Source organism: Aptenodytes patagonicus, chromosome 1 (genome assembly GCF_965638725.1).
Source record: "Aptenodytes patagonicus chromosome 1, bAptPat1.pri.cur, whole genome shotgun sequence".
Taxonomy (NCBI): domain Eukaryota; kingdom Metazoa; phylum Chordata; class Aves; order Sphenisciformes; family Spheniscidae; genus Aptenodytes; species Aptenodytes patagonicus.
In genome coordinates this window covers 79280633-79303496 of record NC_134949.1, presented here as the reverse complement: position 1 = coordinate 79303496, position 22864 = coordinate 79280633, and the positions used below count along the sequence as shown (strand labels likewise).

The 22864-nt window shown below is 41.6% G+C and overlaps 1 protein-coding gene across 2 annotated transcripts in view; it reads right to left on the bottom strand.

Annotated features, from left to right (window-relative positions):
• ARHGAP8 (Rho GTPase activating protein 8) overlaps positions 1–5827 on the bottom strand; it is a 91807-nt gene extending 85980 nt beyond the window's left edge. The window contains exon 1 of one of the 2 annotated variants that reach the window (XM_076344071.1): positions 5786–5827. The gene's annotated coding sequence lies outside the window, so the exon portion shown is untranslated. Of the gene's footprint in view, positions 1–5601; positions 5654–5785 lie in introns of those variants that run through there. The other variant, XM_076344081.1, reaches the window with a different exon arrangement.
• Positions 5828–22864: the final 17037 nt, after the last annotated feature.

The window sequence follows — 22864 nt, the reverse complement described above, 5'->3', positions numbered from 1 at the left end:
ACAGAAGAGGAAGCCCAAAGTCTTCAGCAGGCTTAATTTCAAAGTTAGAAAAACCTAGTGAAATACAAGCACTGCACAGCACACACTATCACCTATAGTCTTTGTCAAGAATTTACAGTTAAAAGAAATATTCCCAGAATATATCAATGTAAAAAAGTATAAAAGATATCTTCAGAATGAACAAATCAAAGAAAAAGTCCTTAAAGCAGACATCGCTGAAAGACAATGAAGTTACACTGCTGGGGATTTTCTTTATTATAGACAGGATTGGTATCATAGCCTAGTTGGTATCACCTGAAACTTCCAAGTCTGAGACCCTATTTTCAGTTCTTCACAACTTTTTTTGTGGGCTGAAATTTTCCAACCTCGAAAAGAAGCATGTTAATAAAATAGGAGTTCAGGAAGGGTTACTGAGAAGGCTAAGTGAAAGAAATGGGATTTGAACAAGATAAGAGAGAAGAGATGAGATAGGAGAGAAGTTGAATGAGTCCCAACTGGGGATAATAAGCAGAAAATCTGTGCCCACTAATGTAGCTTGAAATGAAACCCAAGATTGTTCTGTCTCATTATTTTTTTCCTATCAGCACATCAGCTGTTACATCCTCTTACATTGCTTGGCCTCAGAAATAGCAACCTACAATTGCTATCAGTTACTCCATCACGTCGAGACGCAGAAGTCCGTATAGCTAATCCTGAGATTCAGCCTTGATGATGACCCACACTGGTGTCAATATGATATCCTACAATAGAATTACCATGTTTTTTAAAATTAAAAGTTTATTTATGGATACAAAGCCACAGACTTTGTTGCAAGAATATCAATGCACTTCCTAAGCCTAGCACGCAAACCTTCAGGAATGCCAGAGATCAGTTTGCCTCAACAATGGGATTTTTAGGTCCCTGTGCATGTGTGCAAAGACATTTTTAATTACAGGCTCAGAACAGTATTTTTTCTTTCTGTGTAGTTCCTACTTCAGCTTCTGCACAGGAGAGCATGATCTGAAGAAGAACTGTTCGTTTCTACTGCAAAGATGATTGTCTTTCCCTCTTGTTAAGTAACGTAGTGGATGTAGTCATAGAGGCAAGGCTTGCACGCAGGGAAGAGGAGAAGGCATGGTCTCAGAGCTAACATGGATGATCTGGAATCCATTTTTGCCCCTACCAACAATTTCCAATGAGATACTTTGTACGTCATTAAACGAAACTCTTCTCTTAGATGATGTGAAGACTACCTATGAGTTTGCCAAGAGACAACATGTAAGTAATACTAACAGAGTAGTTCCCTCAGGAGAGCCAATCCTAGCTTGCTCCCCTTGACTGACATCTGCCATGCTCCCTGAACGGTGAAAACAGAAATATAATCCTTACTTTTGGAATAGTTTAAAAGCATGAAAAAATAGCTTAAAGGAATACCTATACATATTTGGGTTTCCCCAAAACCATTTTGAGAGAGATATGCTTTGCTCTTCAAAGAATTAAGAATATGGAGAATAGCCTGACACAAAGAATTGGCTTGAGAATAAAAGAAAACTGAGTATAGTCACCAGTCTACAGAAAAGAAAAAAAATAACAGCTGGAATTCAGTGCTGAGTGCCTGGCATCGGACACGTAGTCCTTGATTCTCAGAGGCACCTGCAGCCCCACGTGTAGTAAATGACAGCACTCACAGGATTCAAAATTTCTTACAAATGCATGGTTTGACCCATCGCATCCCATGTTTGCATGATTAGAGGACTTATTTCTTACATGTTTGTCAGCTCATGCTACTTATTCCCCACCTACAGTCACTGTCTGCATATGCCGTGAAAATTATTGTCATAGATCAAAGATTATGCCTCCAAAAGACAAAGTGAGCAGGAGGAGGAAAAAAAACTCTCAAAGAATATGGATTGCATCAATAACATATAAAGTGAATTCAGTAATAAAGAATGAAAGATTCGGTAAGTATGAACAAAGGAAGACTTCCAGTAGAAGCAGAGAAGAAATAATCATTTCTTCTTTATTTTTTCCTCCCTCAAATGTTCTTGTTTCTTAAACCAGATACTATAAGTCAATGATTATATTTAGTTCTCTTCTAAAAATGCCTTATATTTTGTAACAAAACAGCTTATTTCAGTTAGGGTCAGGGAAAATTTGATGGTTCAGCTAAGCCACTCTTTAGTATACTGGTAATACTAACTGCCAGTCTCTCATTTGATGCAAAGAAAGCTTTTTTGATAATTGTCTCCTTGAAAAGGCACCAACTGAATTGTCAGTTTTTAAGCTGTCAGGCTTGAACAGTGTATACGTACAACAGAATCTGGGCCTTATTATAGTAATATCCAGCAGTGTTGCTAAAATAAAGGTCTTTTGGCAATACTTTTACAATTACTCTGCACTTTCATTCCTTTTCAGTCTTAGATATTGCTGACTCAAACTTTCCCTTCGTCAGTACTTTTACCCACATATTCTAAAGGGGTTTTTTGGGAAAAATATCAGTAAAAAAAAAGTATGAGTTTATATTTTCCAAATTTTATTTTTCTGTATTTATTTTATTTTGTTGTTAAAATTTTGATACTGTCCACCTAGCCTGTTTTTTCATGAAAAGTTATGTGCATTTTTAATATACAATATAAATTCTAACCAGACCTCTTCACTCCTGGACATGAAATAGCTGCTTCTTTTCTGCAGTTCAGCTGGGCCAGTGAAGTGAGGGATGTACAGGAAAGTTGCCAGATACAAATGTCATTTCTTTTTTCTTCAAAAGCAAAGGGGGTCAACCTGTGTGACTCCAGCCTCGCGTAACTCACGAGCAGGTCGTACATGATTCCCGCAGTCGGTCTGCATCATTTGCCTGACAGTGGGTTATGATGGTGTGGAGGCTGGCAAGAAATCTGAAACCCCAGCTGTGGGCATGGTGAGCAGCAAGAGCTACTCACACTGGTGCTGGGTGGGGAGTCACTCCCAGGTGGCCTTGGCTGCACAACCCATTCCTGAGCAGCAGCCTGCCTAGATTCCCTTATTTCCACCTCTCAGAGCTGCATCCTACATCCCTAGCCACAGCAACACCTTGGACTGTGGTGTGGGATGCAGGGTGACAATCCTTATCCTAGAGTTATAATGTTCTCTTAAGTCTCATTAAAAAAAATTGAAATATTTGTAATTTTTAAAATGGGAATTATAGTCTCAATAACACAATACCTATTAAACAATGACTGTTCTGCTGTATCTGAATTTCAAAATCAAACCAATCCAGTCAGCACAGCGTAAACACTTACAGCTATACTATGCACAAACCCTTTACACCAAGGACTCTTTTGACTCTGAACAATTTGTCTGAAAAAAACTGTTAAATTTAAAACCGATAAAAACCAACACCCACATAAGCATGTAGAATAGTCACTCAGCTCAGTCACACAATGACTTCATGGCTCTATCCATATTCTTAAAAGAAAAGCTTGAGTTCATAGGGGAGTACAAAAGATACTGGTTTACACGTTTCCCCAGCAGTACTATTATTAAACATTTATTCAATCCAGAAGAACTTTAGAAATACAGTTTACATCTCCCCATGTTTATTTACTTTTTGAATTCCTGCTCTAACAATGAAGAAAACCACACAGGGAACTCAGTTTCATTTCACTTATTAAAGTTAGTTCCACCTAGCATTACTGCTTTTTTTTGTCTGAAGACACTGGAATAAGCAACTTGCGTAAAAGCAACTTTAAAACAGAATTTCTTTGGTTACAGAAACATCACTGCCTGACTTAGATCTATTCAGAGACCTCTCAGCAAACTGCTAGATTTGAGGCTAAAATGGCATACTGTTTTAGGCAGCATACCGAAGGTCTGAAACAAGTCAGTGGCAAAAATCACACTTAGATGCCAAAACACCTCCCAAAAGCAGGGGTCACTCCTCCTTGGAAGAGGCTTTGGTGTCTGAAGCAAGGCTCCTACCTTCAGTGGCCTTGACTACTGCTCCATGAGGAGCTTTACTCCTGCATCCAGCCACCTAGGTTGGACTTGCAGAAGTAAAAGACCAGATGAAAAGAAGTTCAGCGATCATTCAGCTCAGAGACTGAGTAACAGGCCAACAGCTCATCTGTCTTAGAAGAAAAAAAAAAAAAAGCCAAAACCCCAGCAAGGTCATCAATACAACATACAGCATCAAGGACAGGAAACTCCTGGCTGTGCGCTCAATTACCCTTCTGGGAAGGGGAAAAGCATCTAACCGGGAATGGGCCTTTCCCTTAGATTTCAGGTGAGCTGCTTACCTGCCGTGCAAGTGTGGGATGAGAGGCTTAGCCTCTTTTGTCTGCCCTAAAGGGTTTCAGCCTTTTGGTGGACGACTTCTACCAAGGTTTCGAAGGGGGCTGGATGGAAGGAATTGCAGGAATGCTAACAGCAGCAAACGAGAGGAACCGGTTCCAGTCTGTACTCCCAGCCTACCACAGCCCCTCCCAGGAGTTAAATCAGCCTTAACTAAACCCTCTGTCACCTTCTGCCTGGAAAACTTCCTGCAAAATAACAAGGTCATCACTCAGACGCCGGGAAAGGTCAGAATGAAAGTTTCATGTACAACATGAAGTCAGCCCCTTGTGCACATGCACACCGATACAGATTCTAACTACGTGCCAAATATATGATGCAACACATACAGAAGGAGTGCTGAAAAATGAACTAATTTTATATATCTATTATAATGGGGGTGAAGAGGAATTAATTTTCAAAGGACTGGTAACAAAGAGGAGGAAAGAAATTCCTAAAAGCACAACATATCAATATATAGCTAGAGATATTCTTTAAGAGATATTTTATGGCTTATAGCGTTGAATCTCAACACACACAACTTGTGTCATATCCAGACGGCCACATAATGTTTACTGTAATCTTTACTCCATTTTCTCTATTTCTTGTGAGGTTTCATATTGATGCGAGCTCCAATTCTGCAATAGGACTCACACAAGAAACTTTTCATCCTATGAAGTTCTCCCATGAAGTAGTGGGGATGACCACAAGACCGCAAACTCACCTACCCACCATCAAACCCAGCAAACTATTTCACATATTCTTAATGTACAGAATCCTATTCAGTCGAGTCATATCCTTGTGCAAAAAAACCACAAGACTCAGTTCTTAGACTGAGGTGTAAGCACAGGTGTAAAGTAACAGCCTCACGTAATACCGGTTACAGCATAAACTTGTCTCGTTACAACCTTTGAATCATATTATTGTGGGAAACAGTAAAAATGAAAGCGTCCTGCAGAAAGGACATACCAAAAGCCTGCCCGTCCCGCCCGGACACCCTCCACGGTGTGAGCTTGGTACAGCCGCTACCCGAGGGAGCAAAATGAGGGGCGGGGGGGGAAATCCCAGACCATCCAGTTGGTTGCTTCGCCTTTAGATAAAACACCTTTCATCCCAAGGGCAGCACAACAGGTTATTATAACGAGAAGAATAAGGAGTGCTTGGTTTGACCTATATATATCCATACACATCTCCAAAGTGCTCTCTCGAAGAGCCTCCGGGGGTCCCGCCTGGAGCCCCGCGAGAAGGTCCGGGCCCGGGCCGCGCTTCCCCACCACCCCCGAAACCCCTCCCGGCAGCGAGTTTCTCACCCACCTCTCCCTCCGGGAAGCCCCAGCCGCTTTTACCTTCCTTCACCGGAAGGACACCGCTGCCGCCCCGAGGGAAACCGCCGCGAGCCCCGAGGATAAGGAGCCGGGGCGGAGCGGGCCCCCGAAGACAGACGAGCTTGGGCCCCTCCCCACGCCCCGGGGCGGGCAGCCGGGCCGGCCTCACGTACCTGGCGGCGGCAAGGGCTCGCAGGCACCACAGGTGCTTCTCCCGGTGGAGACGAGGCGGGCGGGCCGCGGCAGCGCCACTCCGGGGCCGGCCTCACCTGCGGGCGGCCGGCCGGAGGAGGGGCGAGGCCGCGGGCCGGGACACGGCGGGCGCCCCCGGCCCCCGGGAGCGGCTGTTGGGCCGCGCTGTGGCCTCCCTCGCCTCAGGCCCGGGACCCGAAAGGTGTCCTTTCGGCCGCTGACCGAAATGGAGGCGGCGTGGGGGGCCGAGGGGCGGAAAGGGCTGCTCAGGGGAGACGGAGCGGGGCTCTCGTCGCCGGCCCCGGGCTGGCGCGCTGCGGGCTCCGGCCGCCCCGCCGCCCTCCTCTCACACAGGTGCAGGGGGAGGGCGCGCAGCTCTTAGAGCAAATGCCGCCGGGTGTCGGAGACGCAGCGCGGCCCCGGCCTTTCGGTTTCGTTTCCCGCGGGTGGTTTGCGGCAGGAGGAGAGAGCCGGCCGGGGGGTGTGGGGCTGGGGCGGCGCTGCCCGGGCTCAGGGCTCCGCGCCCACCCCGCAGGCCTGCTGGGTGACTGCAGTGGGGAAGCAAAACCAGATGCAAAAGCAAGATGTGGAAATTAATCTCTTTTTACTGCCTCTTTATTGTTTAGGGAGAAAAATAAATTAGTTACCAAGTTTTCAAGCATCGCCATCTGACTACAGCGGGGAGCAATGAACATATTGACAAAGAGCTCCGGGGGGGGACCCACCCTTTGTAATTCATTCAAGTGATGCAGAGGAGTCAGATGTGGCCCTTTGCTGTAAGGCACACATGTGCTGGTGGGTTCTATGCGGCAAATGTTTGGTGGCATTGCTCTGTCTGCCCAGGGAGCGATGCCCAGTGTAATTTTCCAGTCTGTATGACTGATGTTTATCCTTTTCACGTACCTTTTTTACAAGCGTGTGACACGGGTAACTCCTCTAGGTTTACCCGTGTCCCCATGCAGTTAGGAGAGGTCCAAAGTACCATCAGCATCCTGGCAAAAGACTCCAGGTTGATCTTTTGTCCCACAATTTCACTGGGATCCTGCAATTTTCTTTATACTCCCTCAGACTCATGCTAGGAAGTTTTCATTGCCAGCAAAAGAGTGGGAAAGAAGATAAATCAATAGTAGGGGGGAAAAAAAAAAAAGGACAAAAACACAATTAGAGGCACAAGGACACTGCCTCACCAGGTCACAAATTGCCAGATGCTTCCACTGCTGCGGGAAAATCCTGCCAGACTCACCTTCCCTGGCTTCTGCTGGTGGCCACAGTCAGAAAGGGGGGCTGTGGGGTCTGAACCGGTACAACAGCCCTTACAGCTTTGGCTGCATGGTGTGCCCCTCGCGCTGCCTTTTCCAAACAGAAATTGGCTCACTGTGGACTCACTCCTGCTTCTGAGTGATTAGTTCATGCAATATCTTTTCTTTCTTCTGCCCGTCTGGAGAAGCCTCCTCCTCACCCCACTTTACTAAAATTAATAGGAATTTCTGCTAAGTGCACAACTTTGTGTTCCTACTATTAAATTGCATGTCATTTCTCTTTCTCCTGTCTGTAGACTCATCCAATTCTTTCCATAGGGTATTCCAATCCTTTTCTGTTGTAACAGCAGGTCTTGGGTTTATGTCATCAGCAAATTTCATTAGCACACTTATGGTTTTTGTGCCAAGGTCACTAATAAAATTTTAACTAAGATTAGTTCTGAAATCAGTCCCTATGGAACTGCATTAGTAACCTCCTTCCATCTAGAGTTTCCCTTTCAACACACGCTATTGTCCTTACTTTTCATTTCTTACATTCATTCGCATCTCTCCATCTTAATTAATATTTTCTCGCATGGCATCCTCTCAGATGTTTTATTGAAGTCCAGATAGATTTGATCTACCGTATTTGCATTGTTTGAGAAAATGATTTATCAGACAAAGATACTGGCTTAGTCTGGTATGTTCTATCTTTGGTGAAGTCCTGCTGCATTTTAACTAGTTTTTCATACACCTCCACATCTTTAATTAGTTTTTCCTTCAGCGTTTGTTCTAAAGCTTTGTGTACTAATGAGGTCAGACAAAAGAGCCTGTAGTTGCTTGGATCAGTCCTTTGTCTCACTAAGTACAAGTCCCACACAAAAGTCTCTAGACTTTTCAGTGTCTTTCCTGGGCTGCTGCGGCCACTAGGTCTGAATTAAGGCACAGGATGCCTGGGATTGATTTTAGACTAACCCATCAGGCTGAAGAAGCTGACTGTTATATTTTTTTACTTCAAAGCCTGCCTCACAGGTTTCTTCCGCAAAACCATGCATTCAGATTGCCTAGTTCCCAGATTTACTTACAGTCATGCCTTTGAGATTTTATGTACGCAACCTGAATGCTCTGGCATTGCTTTGCATATACCTCTTTTCCATTTCAAATGCATTTCTTTACATTTGTATTTTTATTTTATTAACATTTTGGCTGCAACCCAAAAAGAACAGTTGAAGAACACTACTTCTACTTTCCTCTTTATGAACGTGTCCAGTCAATGGATTTAGAATAGATCTTACTATTGTAAAATAAAATCGTTTTGCTTGTCTACAATTGCAGCCAAATGCCACTTCAAAATAAGATGTAGAAGTGAAGCTCATGGGTAAACGAAGTGTTAAGTTTGTCCTACAGAACCCAGAGAGAGCTTTTTCTCTAGCGTTAGTTTGGTCTTAAAAGAGAGATCTCTTTCCATGGACTTTGCCAGTTTCTTAATTAGCTCCCAATTGATACGAGACTCCAGACTGCTTTCCTCCAGACGGTGAAGAACACGGTGAGGTCCTTGCTGAGAGCAACATTTAATTCCTCAGAGCAGTAGCACAAATGGGAGGGGAGAAGGCAAGTCCAGATTTTTGGCTGGACCACCGTACTTCCATATTCTTCACCCAGCATGAAACTCTCCCCTATTTTATCTCAGCCCCTCTATGTCCTTTTGCACGTCCAAATAAACAGGTTGTTTAGAGGTGGCTTTACACGGACCCCAGCCTACGGCACAGTTTATAAAAAGAGATTATCTAGAAATTTGGAAGAGGGGAGCTTCCAGTCACTGAGGTCTTCTGAGCAGCAAAATTCAAATCAGAGCAGTGATGACTGTAAGGACTGTAGGATCGTCGCTGGAAGACTTCAGCGCTAACTCAGCTGTTCATCACCTCCTGTTGGCAGAACGCCTGTGTGAGGTGCATACCACTTGTGCTATTTTAACTGTCCTGGTCGATGATCAATATTCTGTAGGTAGGATCTAAAGCTAAGTATAGACTAGACTTTGGTCACAGAAAGCAAGTTTTACTGGTAAAATAGTAGAGTAACATCAGGCTGCAGATTTTCACTTGGTAAAATATCACCTCTGTTTTCTCTCAAGGTGCAGAAGGTTTGCATGGTGGGTCTCTAAGACATGACCCAACACTGAGGCCAGCTGACCTTATGCAAACTGGAGGAAAGATCAACAGAAACAGCAAGGTTATGTTTTCGATTAAGGCTGTGACATCTCACCAGGCTAAGCTTAATTAGTCATGCAACCTTTTTTTGTTCAAAATAAGAGTACCATATAGGAAAGTGTACCCAATTTGACTCTACCATGTGTATATATTCTAGCCTTTCATTTCATATGAACAAGAACCAAATATGTGCTATTTGTCATCTCTAAATCTGTAATTTATATATGGCTTCACTTAAGGAACACAATTCACTATTATTAAAATTTCCAGTATTCTTTCAATATGTGTGTAGTTTCTAAAATGGCAGTGCAGTACTACAGTATGGATAATAAAGCAAAAACATTAATTTAAAAGGTGAGAAGAAATTCCTGTTACACCACTTAGAGTAAAAAATAATATACATCAATAAAAAAGAATCACTTGGTTTCTGGTTTTGTTTCTTTAATACTTCCCCCGTTCAGGCAACTTGAAGCCTTTCATTGCTACAAAATAGAATCGAACACCGAAGGAATGCTGCGAATCAAAAGCAAGATTTAAGGGACTGAAGAGTTGTTTGAATTTTGTTTTTCCTCTCTGTTTGCTTTCACACATGTTTATGAACTCACAGTTGGATTTCCTCAAACGGGAAATTCCACAGTAATTGTCATTAGTGAGCTATGGTAATAGCAGTCCCATGAATCCACAGGCTCTTTTCAAAGTCATTCCCTTTTAAAGGAAGTAAACGCTAATAGAGGCCAAATCCTCATTTGCTGAGTTAGTGTCACTGAATTTAGCAGCAGAACAATTTACTCTGGCAAATCACCCATACTCTCGTTTCAAACAAGCTTGTTAGGAGGCGTAGAGTAACTGCAAGAGTAGTGTGGTATGACCCAGAAGTACTACTGAAGCACTGCTGTACAAATACATTTGTTGCTTTAGTGGATAATGTAAACAAAATGCAAAGTGGGCCTGGCAGGTAATTCCTGGAGGGCAGAGGTAAGTAAGAATCAATGGAGAAAGATTACAGATACGGATTTTTCTGAGAAATACCTTCTGCAACCACAGACTTCAGAAAGAAGCACATTGGCCCCAAGCAGTGGTCCACCCAACTGAGGCCCTGCCTCTCAATGCATATCAGATGCGTCAAAAAAGTCGCATGCTTTCTAGAAGGAAGACATTACAAAACCTGTCCCTTATGAAGATTTTAATGGAATCCATAAAAGGTCTGACCTTCAACCAAAGCGTGAAATTTAAATCCCTTCCTAAATTTTTTAACAACTGATAAATAATCTCATAATCAAGTTCTTTTCATTATTTTCATCAGCCCTTGTCCAGAAACCTGTTCATGAGTTTCTTTCTACCTCATCCTTAGCACCTACCTGAATTACACATATGGTGACAACTTAAACTTTGCTTTCTGACGTGCGTTCATTAATCAGAGTTTGTTCCCAAGTTATGGACTGAGAAGAACTGGCTTGTTTCAGGTCACGAACTGCTTGGATCTGAATTTCTACCAAAGCTTTGCATCGGTTCGCATCAAGAGCTCCCTCACGATAAGCACAACTTAGAAATGCGACTGTGAGTGCCATCTCTGTATAAAAGGACATTATTATCATCAGAACAGAAATGAGTTCTTCCTAAATCAGTTTCCAATGCAAATAAACCAGCAAACTGTAGAATCAGCACATACGGCAGTAGGTTTTTATTAATTGGTTAACAGCTCCAATAACATAGATGCCTACACATCAAAGTCATGTAAACAGAGCTCAATCACCATATGGAACTAGACCAAGATGATAATGGGCAACAAAGCAAGGCAATCCTATTCATGTTCCATATGGCTCCTGTTGCCTTCTATCTATTATGCTGAAACTTCTCTGTACGCTATTATGGAGTATTGTGTTTTGCTTTTCAAAATGGATGTATGAAATTAGGAAACCAAGTGTACTATTAATGGCCCAAAAATATAGAAGGTTTGTAAAGAGAACTTAAACTGCATTTTTTTTAATATGATTTTTTTCTATATCAGTGTCATGCTTGCTTGAACACTACTTAATTTTTTTCTATTTGATGAAGATGGTTAAGCTAAATCTTACTTGACTACCAGGAGACCCTCTTCTACACTAATGAAACAGGTCCTTTTGTTATAGCACAACTATTGCAATATTGAACCTTAGGAGAGAAACACAAAGGCTGCTGGCAGCAAATACAAGCAAAGGTATCTATTTACACATGTCCTGGTTTCGGCAGGGATAGAGTTAATTTCCTTCCTAGCAGCTGGTACAGTGCTGTGTTTTGGATTTAGTATGAGAACAAAGTTGATAACACACCTATGTTTTAGTTGTTGCTAGGTAATGCTCACAGTAGCCAAGGACTTTTTAGTTTCCCATGCTCTACCGACTGAGAAGGCTGGAGGTGCACAAGAAGCTGGGAGGGGGCACAGCCAAACTGGCCCAAGGGACATTCCATACCATGTGACGTCATGCTCAGTACATGAACTGGGGAAAGTTGGCCGGGGGGGCCGCTGCTCGGGGACTGGCTGGGCATCGGTCGGTGGGTGGTGAGCAATTGTACTGTGCATCACTTGCTTTGTGTATTATTATTATTATTATTATCATATTATTATTATTATCATTTTATTTCAATTATTAAACTGTGTTTATCTCAACCCACGAGTTTTTCTCACTTGTGCTCTTCCAATTCTCTCCCCCATCCCACCGGGTGGGGGGGAGTGAGCGAGCGGCTGCGTGGTGCTCAGTTGCCGACTGAGGTTAAACCACGACAAACACATTCCTTTATCTTCACCATTCCAAGTGTATAGTACAATGTAGACTATTTTCCTCTCTAGCAAGACAAATGGACATACATTCTTATTCCACAGTGAAAGGGATAGAAAGACATAGATACTTCGATGAATTCACTTGGGAGAAACAAATCACTATTGTGAAAAGCCTGATGCTTTTTCTGCTTTCAGCCTGCACATATATTTCATTTGGAGCTAATAATTAACAGTTTGGATTTTTCACAGATGTGCTAAGTACACTTTTTGAAAATCAGACATAGAAGACGGCCCTTGTGGAGTGAATTGCCAATACAATGTAAGTGCTTTTCCAAGTCACATGGGGGTACAATCAAAGCACAGTGGCTTTCAGGTCTGAGACTCAGTGAGTGGGGGGAAGAGATGAGGAGAAAGCAGAAAGAAGAGCCTTCCATCTAGTGGAAGCTTTTTTTTTTTTTAACAACCGATTCAGAACTGTGCAATTTTAACAGCGAGTTTGGTCTAGTAACCACCACTCGCAGAGCCCTGTACTTCTGTATATCACAGCATATAACTACAGATTGGGATGCTCCACTGATACACGACAGAGCCTCAAACCTCTTTCTCACCTTCCCTGGCATGCTCAAAACTCCTATTCAGCAGTCAGTGTTCAAGTCTAAATTACTTCAGAAATGAGGTGTGGGGAGCATGGTATTGCCTTTATTTTTCTTCCTAAAATAGGAAAGTGATTTGAACTGCAATACCTGTTTGAACTTGGAGCTTTCCTTCAGAAATCGAGAAGGGCCTAGAGGCTGGCTGTTGAACCACATCCTTACATACTACCGGACACAGGTCTCATGGTTGGTTTAAGTGCTACTGCCCACCTTTTCTGTCATTTTGACCGGAGCGTTACTGATTTTTTTTAGCTGGATCGAAGCAAGTTTGATGTCTGGTGTCCAAAGTATGGGAAAGAGTAAGTGAAAATGGGGTAGTTGCTGTTTGGGATCCACTGACTATCAAGTTTTCCATCCTCCTACCACTGAAAAATGAAGAGAGACAATGAAACTTCTGGCAGTGGGAACGGCCTGCAGTGCAGAACGAAGGAGGCATCGCATGCAACTACTGCAGCTAGTACCGTTTCCCCGTAAATAATTACCTCCTTGAACAGTTAACATTAGTGCCCTGCACATAATTAATTTTGACTCGGATCTGGTGCCTCTCCTATGGTCAAGTCAAAAGCAGGTGGCGCTGCTTCTTTCCTTGGTGATCTTGTAAACCTGAAGTGTGTACCTGCAAAGGATCCCCTACACCTGGCAAGGCACAAAAAAGAAAACTGGTCTAAACCATAAATCACGCACCACTGGGCTTCTTCCTCTCTCCCATCAATGATAGCCTTCTGAATAAAAGGCAGCAGAGGACTTGCACGCTTCATTTCCCTAAACAGAGTTTATAAACCGCAGCAGCACCCTAGCAGGTGCTGAGGTTTGAAGTCTCCCATTTGCCTTTTTTTTTTTCTCTTTCCTTGAGCAAAGGCAGCTGGTGAACTATCGGGAAATTGCAAACTTTTAAAGAAAGGGCTTAATCCACCATCTGAAATTCACAGAAGCATTAAGTCATTATTCAAATGAAAAGCTGCTTTTATCCGTTAACATATTTTCGTCAACAACAAAAAAAGCAAGATGCTGATATGAGGGGAGATATGCGCATTCTTATTTATATGGTAATTGAATGGTCAGGGAGTTTGCCCTGTTATTTTCCTAAGACATGCTACGCGTCAATTAAAACTATGTTGCACTACTCTTCTAATGGAACCTGGCACCATTAAGAAATCTTTTCTTCTTCCTAAGACGTGATGGGGAAAGAGGCATTGAAAGTCAATCAATTTATGCAACCTACTTTGTAACATGATTGCTGGCTTTTGCCTTTCTACAGACAAAGCAAAATTAATAATTCTTCTCTGTAACAAGTGACAAGAGAATTATTTCTGTCTATCAAACCCATCCTAAATAGGAGTAAGAATATTGCTTCCCCTCCCATAAATTTGCATATTTAGAGTGTTCTTAGTAAAATCTGGCGTGTTATAATTCAATGGCTGATATTCTTTGTCAATCAGGCTTCTTTCAAAGTGAAAATATTTTTTAAAAGCCAGTGTACAACTGCAATTCTCTTTCGTCCAAGCAGCACATGCTGTAAATCACGGTGCAAAGAAACTCTGGCTTCATTTAGATGGGCAGAGTTCCACTGATGCTGGTGGTGCCGTGGTTGGGCTGAGCTGGGTCCAAGAAGTCCAGCAAGCTCTGCTGCAAACGCATCATTAACAGAGATAATTGTCAGTGCTGAAGAAGCACGCCGAGAAGACATATCTCGCTGTTGTATAAGTATCCTTTTAATACCCTTGGTTCATCGCTCAAGCTGGAGCTGCTGCTTAGCGTTCAAGCAAGGGAGCCGTTCGTCACCATTTTATGCCTACCTGTCTCTCGATTTATGCAAATTCCCCAGGGCCTCACCAAAAAGAAACCAAAAAGACAAATCACTACCCAGTGGTGTGGGGTTATTAGCATTTTTTGCTGAACGTGCTTACACATATGGCACTAGTTTTCCTACCTATGCAGCCTCAGCCCGAAAAGGGACAAGTTGAGGCGCAGAAAGGTAAATACTTTAGCGCTATCAGGAATTACAGAGGTCAAAACCATCATTTAGAAAGGGGTTTGAAAGGGTTGTTGTCGAGAAAGTGTGAACCACTCGTCAGAAATTTCTGAAAGGTGAATTGCCTAAATCTCAAAGTAGCACGTCTAGATAACATAGATAATACAAAAGGACAAAGCTCAGACTCACAGGCTGTCCAACACCCCTCTGCTCTGGACAAGTTTCCAGCATCCCATGAGGACATGTCAGAGCACAAGCGTGGAAGACAAATTGCATAAACACTTGGCATGCTAAGCACAAGACCAGTCCCTAAACACAGATTCTGTAATCTTGAAGGGTAGCATACAATATCTTCCCAAATAAATTTGCGCTAAATCTGTATGATGCCTTTATCCTATCACATGTTTTGGCCATGGAACATCTTTCTGCAAATGTAATTTGGAGAAGGTTTTAGATTTGGGAACAATTGGGGTAGGGTGGCGGTTCTGGTTTTCTGGTACGCATGAAAAATAATGCAGTATTTACAAAACCCAGTGATGCCGTCATACAAGTTCTCAAATTTGGATCCCACCTGCAGTGCCCTAAAACTTATTCATTTTTTATTTAAAAAAAAGAGGGGATTCAGAAGACAAGAAGCATTCATAAGCCAATAGAATATATGTACTTAAAGCTAAATAACGTGAGTTGGCAAAATCAATGCTAGGCAGTCTTAATGATCTTGTAACTGTGCAACTGAGATAACGGGGAACTTGAGAGCGTGACTGATAAGCAGCTAGACTAACATGGACGCGATCTGTAATCCATCAGTGAAGAAAAAAAGGACCAAGAAAAAGCTATGCTGGATGCTGTGGTTTTGCAGGATGAGGAGGTGCAGCGGAGGAAGTCTCCCAGTATATTTGCAGGTTGATTTGAAGTGTCCAGAGTGGTTAAAGAACTCTGGTCTTAGCTGAACACGTGATGAATGGAGTTAGGACTTTGCATGCGGATGAGGTAAGCAGCCAGTTAACAAGTGCATATAGAAGACAGTGGTACCGCTGCGGCTCTTTGTATTAACAATAGCAAGTACATGCCCCCGCTAAGTTCAAAGGCTTATGGTGTTTGACACTTTTTATATGCCTAATTGGCAAAAATGCGTCCCAGGAAAATGACATGTAACATCTTACCAACACTAAAAAATTGTATTGCTTTAGCTGTATTGATATACTTATTGCAGGACAACTACCTATAGAAATGGATGCCGATTCCAATAGGAATAGGGTGTTCTGCCCATGCACTACCATTTTCATCAAAGAGCAGAATTTCCACAAAAGTATTTAGGGCTGTCCAAAAAAAAAAAAAAAACCCAAACTAAAACCCAAAAAACCAAACACATGGTAAAACAAAAGCTTAGACCAGATTCATGTATTGGCCCTGTACATATTCACATATTCAAGAACCCTATTGGTAGTCACATGTGCCGAAAGGAGAAAGTTCAGATTTAAGCTAGGTGAGTTAAAAAAAAAAAAAAAAGTTGCACAGATTTGCACTGGGATTTGAATTCCCCCAAATTACAGGACTGTAAAAATTTATAACATGTAAATTTTAAAATCATAATTCACTGAAAAGCAAATGAGCATTATGCATTATTCTTGAAAACATTAATTCCAAGTTGCACACTATTACAGAAATATCCCACTTTCCAATACCAGAGTTTTTAATAAAAAATTAATATTAAAAGCATTTCATTTCATCCATTTAATCATGATCTAAAGATGCCACTGTGGAAAAAAAAATAAGGAAAACCCAAATGCAAGAGAAAAAAATATGAGCACACTTTGCTTACTGAAATAATAATATTTTTGATCAGGAAAAATAGGAAATGCTAGCTGAGAGGATGCAAGGCTGCCTCCCTTTCAGTTCCTGAGGGAAATATGTTTGTTATACACCTCCTCAAACAGGTAGAGCCCGTTTGCAAAGACAATGATGTGGCTTAGAGCAGAGCTGGATATTAGAGCCGATGTACTGGAAATAAGCCTGCTGACGGCTAACGCTCATCAATGTCTGCGAGTGGGGTGAGGAGGCGGCAGAAATACAGCGATAGAGATTGTGGGCACCCGCTGAAGTTTTCTGTGCCTGAAAATAATTTTCTATAATCAAAGAGCTCATGGGGAGGAAGGGGCTTCTGGGCCAGAAAAATGATTGCAGATACAAAGCCTGGCAGAGCAGTGTGGGAGTTACACTTTATTCATAGGATGGTTTGAGTAATCAGTGGAAAATGACAGGGAGTCAGAGAAGACAAAATAATGCCATAAAAGAACGGAACGTTGAAAGCAAGGAGTTTATGTTTTTTCACGGACTTTTGCATTTTTCGTGCATATTTGCACTCTAAGCCGTTGCATGCGCTCCCAGAAATCTGCCAAGACAGAAGAAAATCAAACCAACCCCATTTTCCCACCTCACCCCCATGCGAGAGAGGGGGTTTTTTTGTCCCTTCTGTTTTTACCCCAGGCTTTCCTAATGATTTATTTTTCTCATTCATCACATATGCCGTTCTGCCTGCCTCTTGTTCGTTTATATGTCTCATTGCACTGCACACCTTCCAGGATACAGAGGTTGCCAGAGTGACGATGCATATTTCAAGGGTGACAAAAGATTTAAATAACACACCAAAACTTGTGCTGAATATTCCCAAACACATCAGTACTTGGCAGATAATCATTGTCCTTGACAGTCTCTTTGTAAGGATGTACCAGGTGAAGATTATTCAGAATAGGCTGTAAATGCAAACTGAGTTGTGTTTGAAGAAAACTGGCAAAGTCGAGGCAGCTTGATAACATATAGTTTGGAGCTCCTGTAGTTATAAGACCCCGTGGATCAATTTTTTGAATCCCTGGTCCCATTATAAATTCCACAAACAATATTCTGCTCCTGGATGTTAACATGCTGAGTGTAGCAAGGAATCAGTTTATAGAAGTCCCTGTAGAGAGGGCAATGATATTACAAGCATCTGTTGTATTTTCAGAAGCATTACGCTGCCTTTTCTCTTAGGGGTTATTACTATGAACAACCACTGCACATGAAAAAGCCAAAAGCCATTGGAAATAAAGCAGGAAAAATTAAAAGGAAGGTGTATAGTGCTTAGAAATTCTTTTAAAATCTCTGTACTTATGCAGAAACTTTCTTCAGAAAGTCCCAAAACTACAAGGGAAATTCTACATATTCTATAGATGGTATTACTCAACCTCTGGGCTATAGCCTTTTATTTCTTTATATGCATTGGAGAAACTTGAGCCTCGGGCTTCACTGTGCTAGGGTCTTCACAAACGCAGAACAGAAGGGAACCACAAGACCTTACAATCTAAGAAACACGCAAAAATCAAGCAGCAAAGCAGGGGCAGCAATGAATTAGGCTATCTTACTAGAAGGTCTTCCAAACAGTGCAGGCCAAGTACTATCTTCTAGCTCATCCTACCAAAAATCTCCAAGCCAATACAATTACGATCAAGTAACTTAAAAATACCTTTTGGCCTAAAGGAAGGCTTATCTGTGTGTTGTACTAATATTCCTTATCCTGTATGTGTACCTGCATTTTAGTGTATGATAGCAGGTGTTTTTTTTTTTAAGGTTGATTCTAGCAATAAAGATAGCTGGAGTTTCCAGTAATAGCAGATAACAACAGACAGCCTTCCTGGTAGTTGAATCGTACGTCTTATGAAGATCTTTGCACAGAAGAGAAAGGATTTTGCAAATCTACTTATGCGATTAACGGTAGTTTTAGAACCCCTTATACAGTGCCTTTAGAAGCTGTAAGCTAGATAAATTCCTTGGTACCCAAGAAAAAAGGCCAAAATAAAAAGCAAGACTCCAAACTTGTGCAAATAAACCTTTCACTTTGCACTAAAATCTCTAAGCCTATACAGATAATCAAGCATTGTATGGTGAATTTTCAATTAGATTTTCATTCAAGATTTGCCTAGTGTGCTTTGATATATTTTCCTTGTGATACTTCACATTTGATCCATCTTTGCCAAAAAGAGAGGGGAATTTTTGGGCACAGTGTATACTTAGTACACTTCTCTGTAAGCCCATCAATCAGTATCTATTGTGTCTGTTGCCAGTTGGGTATTACTGCTAAATAATATATGCATGTTAAGTCCTCCGCTTGGGGAAGTCGTTAAATCCAAGATGATCAAAAATCTCCAGATCTAGAAGTAGCACCACAGCAGCTACCGCCCAGGAGCTTTACCAATAGAAGAGAATTAATACATTGGCTATCTTGCCATCTCAAATTACCAAAGAGCCAGCGCCATGCGTGCTTCCACACAGAGCAGCTGAAACCTTTATAGAAGTAATTGGTAGCTCACCAGTTGGAAGCTTAGGTCAAAATCAATCGCGCTGCCGGCTTTCTAGGAATTGCGGCTATCCATTGCTGTAAATCATGATCGGTCACCTTGAGAAAAGCCCTGAAAGTTGAAGAACAGACTGAAAGCCTATTTAAGTAGCTCATCATCAATTATATTTAGACAAAACGCCCTGTACTGAGTTCACCCATCTTTCAAGTAATTTAAGTAACTATGAACAGAAAGGGGTCTGTAATTATGTAAAGTTGAAGTGCATCCATCCTTCATATGTTACATAGATTCTAGTGAAATACTGGGTTTGTCCCATTCATTTATGTTAATACTTGGCCTCTCATTAATGCTTTAAAAGGACAAGACTCCATGGCTCTGAATCTCTTTTTCCATGTTCAAGACAAAATGTGATTTGCTGAGGACTCCATAGCTTATAGGAGAGGGCACACAGGGCTAGAAATGAGCATCTGGCAAGAGAAGAAGAGTGCTATAATTTTCATACTATCAATTTCATTTAGCTTTGGGTTTTTTTGGCAAGACACAGACATAGTTGAAACAACTTGTCCCAGGATGTAAAACATTAATCTCTGTTCACATATTGCTGTTCCAGGGATATTGGTTTTGCAAAGTAATCTTTAAAAATAGGAAACTGAGTACCGTGAAAGGCAGCATTATTCTGAAACCTATTTAAGACAAGCAAATTTCTTTGCTGGAACTCCTGCTGCATCATTACCGTGATCAAAAGTTAGAGGAGGCTTTTTGATGACGTTGCAAATGCCTCTGGCAGATGTGAGAGGTTGTGCAAATATGTCGCATGAAGCGTTGTTACAAATAGAGTGACTTTTAAACATTGGAGACTGTCAAATTGCCCTCATGTCAAGTGAAGGAAGCCAAGTTACACCAATTAGTGCTAATAACAACATCCACAGCTGGCATAAAGTTTTTAATGAATGTTAGGATAGCAGTGCCTAACAAGCACTCAGGGACAGATCCTTGCCTTGCAAAGTGCTCTGCAGAAGACATTTATAACCCCGTGGGTTAAACAGACAAGGTGATGGCAAGCATCAACTCTATGATTATTACTTTTTCCCCTCATGGGTTTAGCCTGGAGGTGAAGTGGTATATGGAAATCAAAGCAAAAAAGAACGGGAACTCTGGAGAAATGAGTATGAAGAGAATAGGAGATAGGGTTTGAACAACAGCCAGCTAGCACGAAAAGAGAGAAAACTGCGTAAAAGCTGTTAGTTGTTTGTGGGCTCCTGCTTTCCCTATTTCTGTTGACTGCTGTCGCTGTCTGGCTCTTTCCCTCTAGTGTTTCACCACCGCCACATGGTTGAAGGAGAGACTGTTGGGTCCAAATTGCTGCCGAGTGCTGCAAGGGAACCCCCTTTCCCCATTGCCGGATGGAGAGAGGGGGCACCCCTCATGCCATGCATACCCCGCTTCTTTTAGAGCAGCTGCAGAAGACAGTAATAGAGGGACTGCTGTAATGCTGCTGAAGTCTCACCCTAACGTTGGAGTAACCTCTGAAAACAAGTACCCTCGTATCATCCAGACCGTGTTTCATTTTAGCGCGTGGCAGGTGGCGTCAGTACTGCAAGGTAGAAAGCATTGCTCAAAATTAAATAGCCTTCACTGGCGGGGGATGGCTCAGCATCTTGCTGGACTGAGCTCGATTTTGCTTTATACCAAACAAAGCCAGATGAAAGTAGAAGTCAAGCAGGTCTTGCCCTTTGGGGTAATCAAATACAATAGACTACACGCAGCTCACGCTACAATAGGGCCAGTAAAAACAAAAGCGTCAATCAGCTGTTAAGGTAATATATGAGGAAGCAATCTTCAAAACTGAATTAGGAAGCTAACGCATGCATTTCCAGGAATGGGAATAAAGGGTTTACTGAGTAGTCCTGAACTTCCAGGTAAGCCCTGGAGTTCAACCAAATCTCAATTTTCTATCTACATTCCCCATAAACCCAGATAGTGTTAATAAAAAAATAAAGAAGTAATAACAACATTGTACTGCACATCTCAAGATCTAAAATTCACCGTCTAGAATTCTAAAATGCTACTAGTTTTTTTAATGCCTCAAAAATGCGGTTTGTTTCATGTCATTATTATCTATTTCAGAATGAAAACTTGTACATTAATTGAAGATTCTTTCTGTCAATTCATATGACATTATCCAATTATGTCTGGTCTGAGATTATTTCAATACACAAAATTTTGCTTTAGCATTTTGAGACAGATTTTTATCTTCAGTCAATCTGCCTCTGATTGTGCAAGATCCACTAGGTGAATGCAAAGTTATTATATTGAGCTGCTAACCAACAGCGTGCGGAGAGCATCACTGTGGCTGTGAATGTTGCTCCAAGTCCAACATATGAATTTAAAAATACCACACAGTTCTGTCCATGTCAGGTGTCAAAGCAGCAAACTGAAAATCCAGTCTGACACACATTAAGAGACTGTATTTTTTTTTTTTTGGGGGGGGGGGGCGGTGGTGTATGAACTGTAATCACAGCTATTTGCTTTGAGAAGAGCAAAAAATAATCTGCTGCTCTCAGCACTGCACCTCATTGAATTTCCTCTCACGCACATGCATTCACATACCCCAACCTGACAAAGCAGAGTTAACACTGTGTATTTATTAAACAAAAAGATAAGGACAATTGAACTGATCTCAGTGTTTAAATACACCGTAATGTTTTGATGTCTATAAATCTTGTAAAACAAAGCTGAAAAAATTTAACAGCACTGAATTCAGCTATTTACACTGAGCCTAAAAAAGGCTCAGCTGGTATTTCCTGAACGCAAGGTCACAGGCACTGTGGCTTCGGAGGAGGAAAAAAAAAAACTTGCAGGAGTGGGAAGGAAGCATCGTTTAGTTGCAATAGAATAAATAGAAAACACTCTCTAGTAGGATAAATAATTCATTTAAATTAAACTATTAATAACTACCTAGTTTATAAATATGTAACCCGGATCCTTCTGTCTTAATTTTCTTCCCATTTTTTGCTGTTGCATTTTTAGCTTTCTTGTCTGTAGTCAGGCCCCGACACTGCAATGAAATCCAGAGCCCACCTTAGGCTCAGGCCTTTCACTCTTAAATATCTCATTTAAACGAGGTCTACCAAGATGTATGATTTTAAACAGATTCAAACCCGTGCAAAAGGCTGCCTGGGTGCTTATTTTGGTTGAAACCAAGTTTATTTTGGTTCAGCTGATATGAGTTAGCAACAGTTTTGCACAGTTTGTCCTGGTCTGGCATAAAGTAAAATAACAAAGTACAGCCAAAATCAGAATTTTAAGTGTTAGAAAAAAGTGTGCACTTCGAACCAGTAAAATTTTTCTTCTGGTCTACAAGACCTTGATTAAAAGATACTAAGAAAAGAGCTGGGTCTGTGTTATTTGTATAGCTTAACCCTTATGTACGGGACACAGGATAAACAACAGCAAACAGAAAAAAAAAAGCCCAACCTATGGAAAGGCTGTTTAGAGGTAGATAAACAGTCACAAATATGGTGTCTCTTGAAGGTAAAGAAACCTGTGTGAGTAACAACAATAGGCTATTCCTTTTGCTATTCTTTTCAGTGCTGTAGCATCTTTGACGTGCCCTTAAGTGCTTCATAGTGATTAAGGAAATGTGCACTTTCTTCACTTACCACCAGCCAAGTGTTATGTACCTCGGAGGAGAAGCTCCACAGTAATGCAAATACAGAAGAAGGGCATTTATGATCTTACTGAAATACATCATTTGGGCCAAAGAAGTTGAACATCTGCACATGCCTTGACATTTTTTTAATTATTCTTTCGACATGGAAAAATGGAATCGGCAACATCCCCTTTGTTACAATATGAACTAGGGCGGCTGCCCTCGGTGCCGTGAAGGCGCTTTCAGATT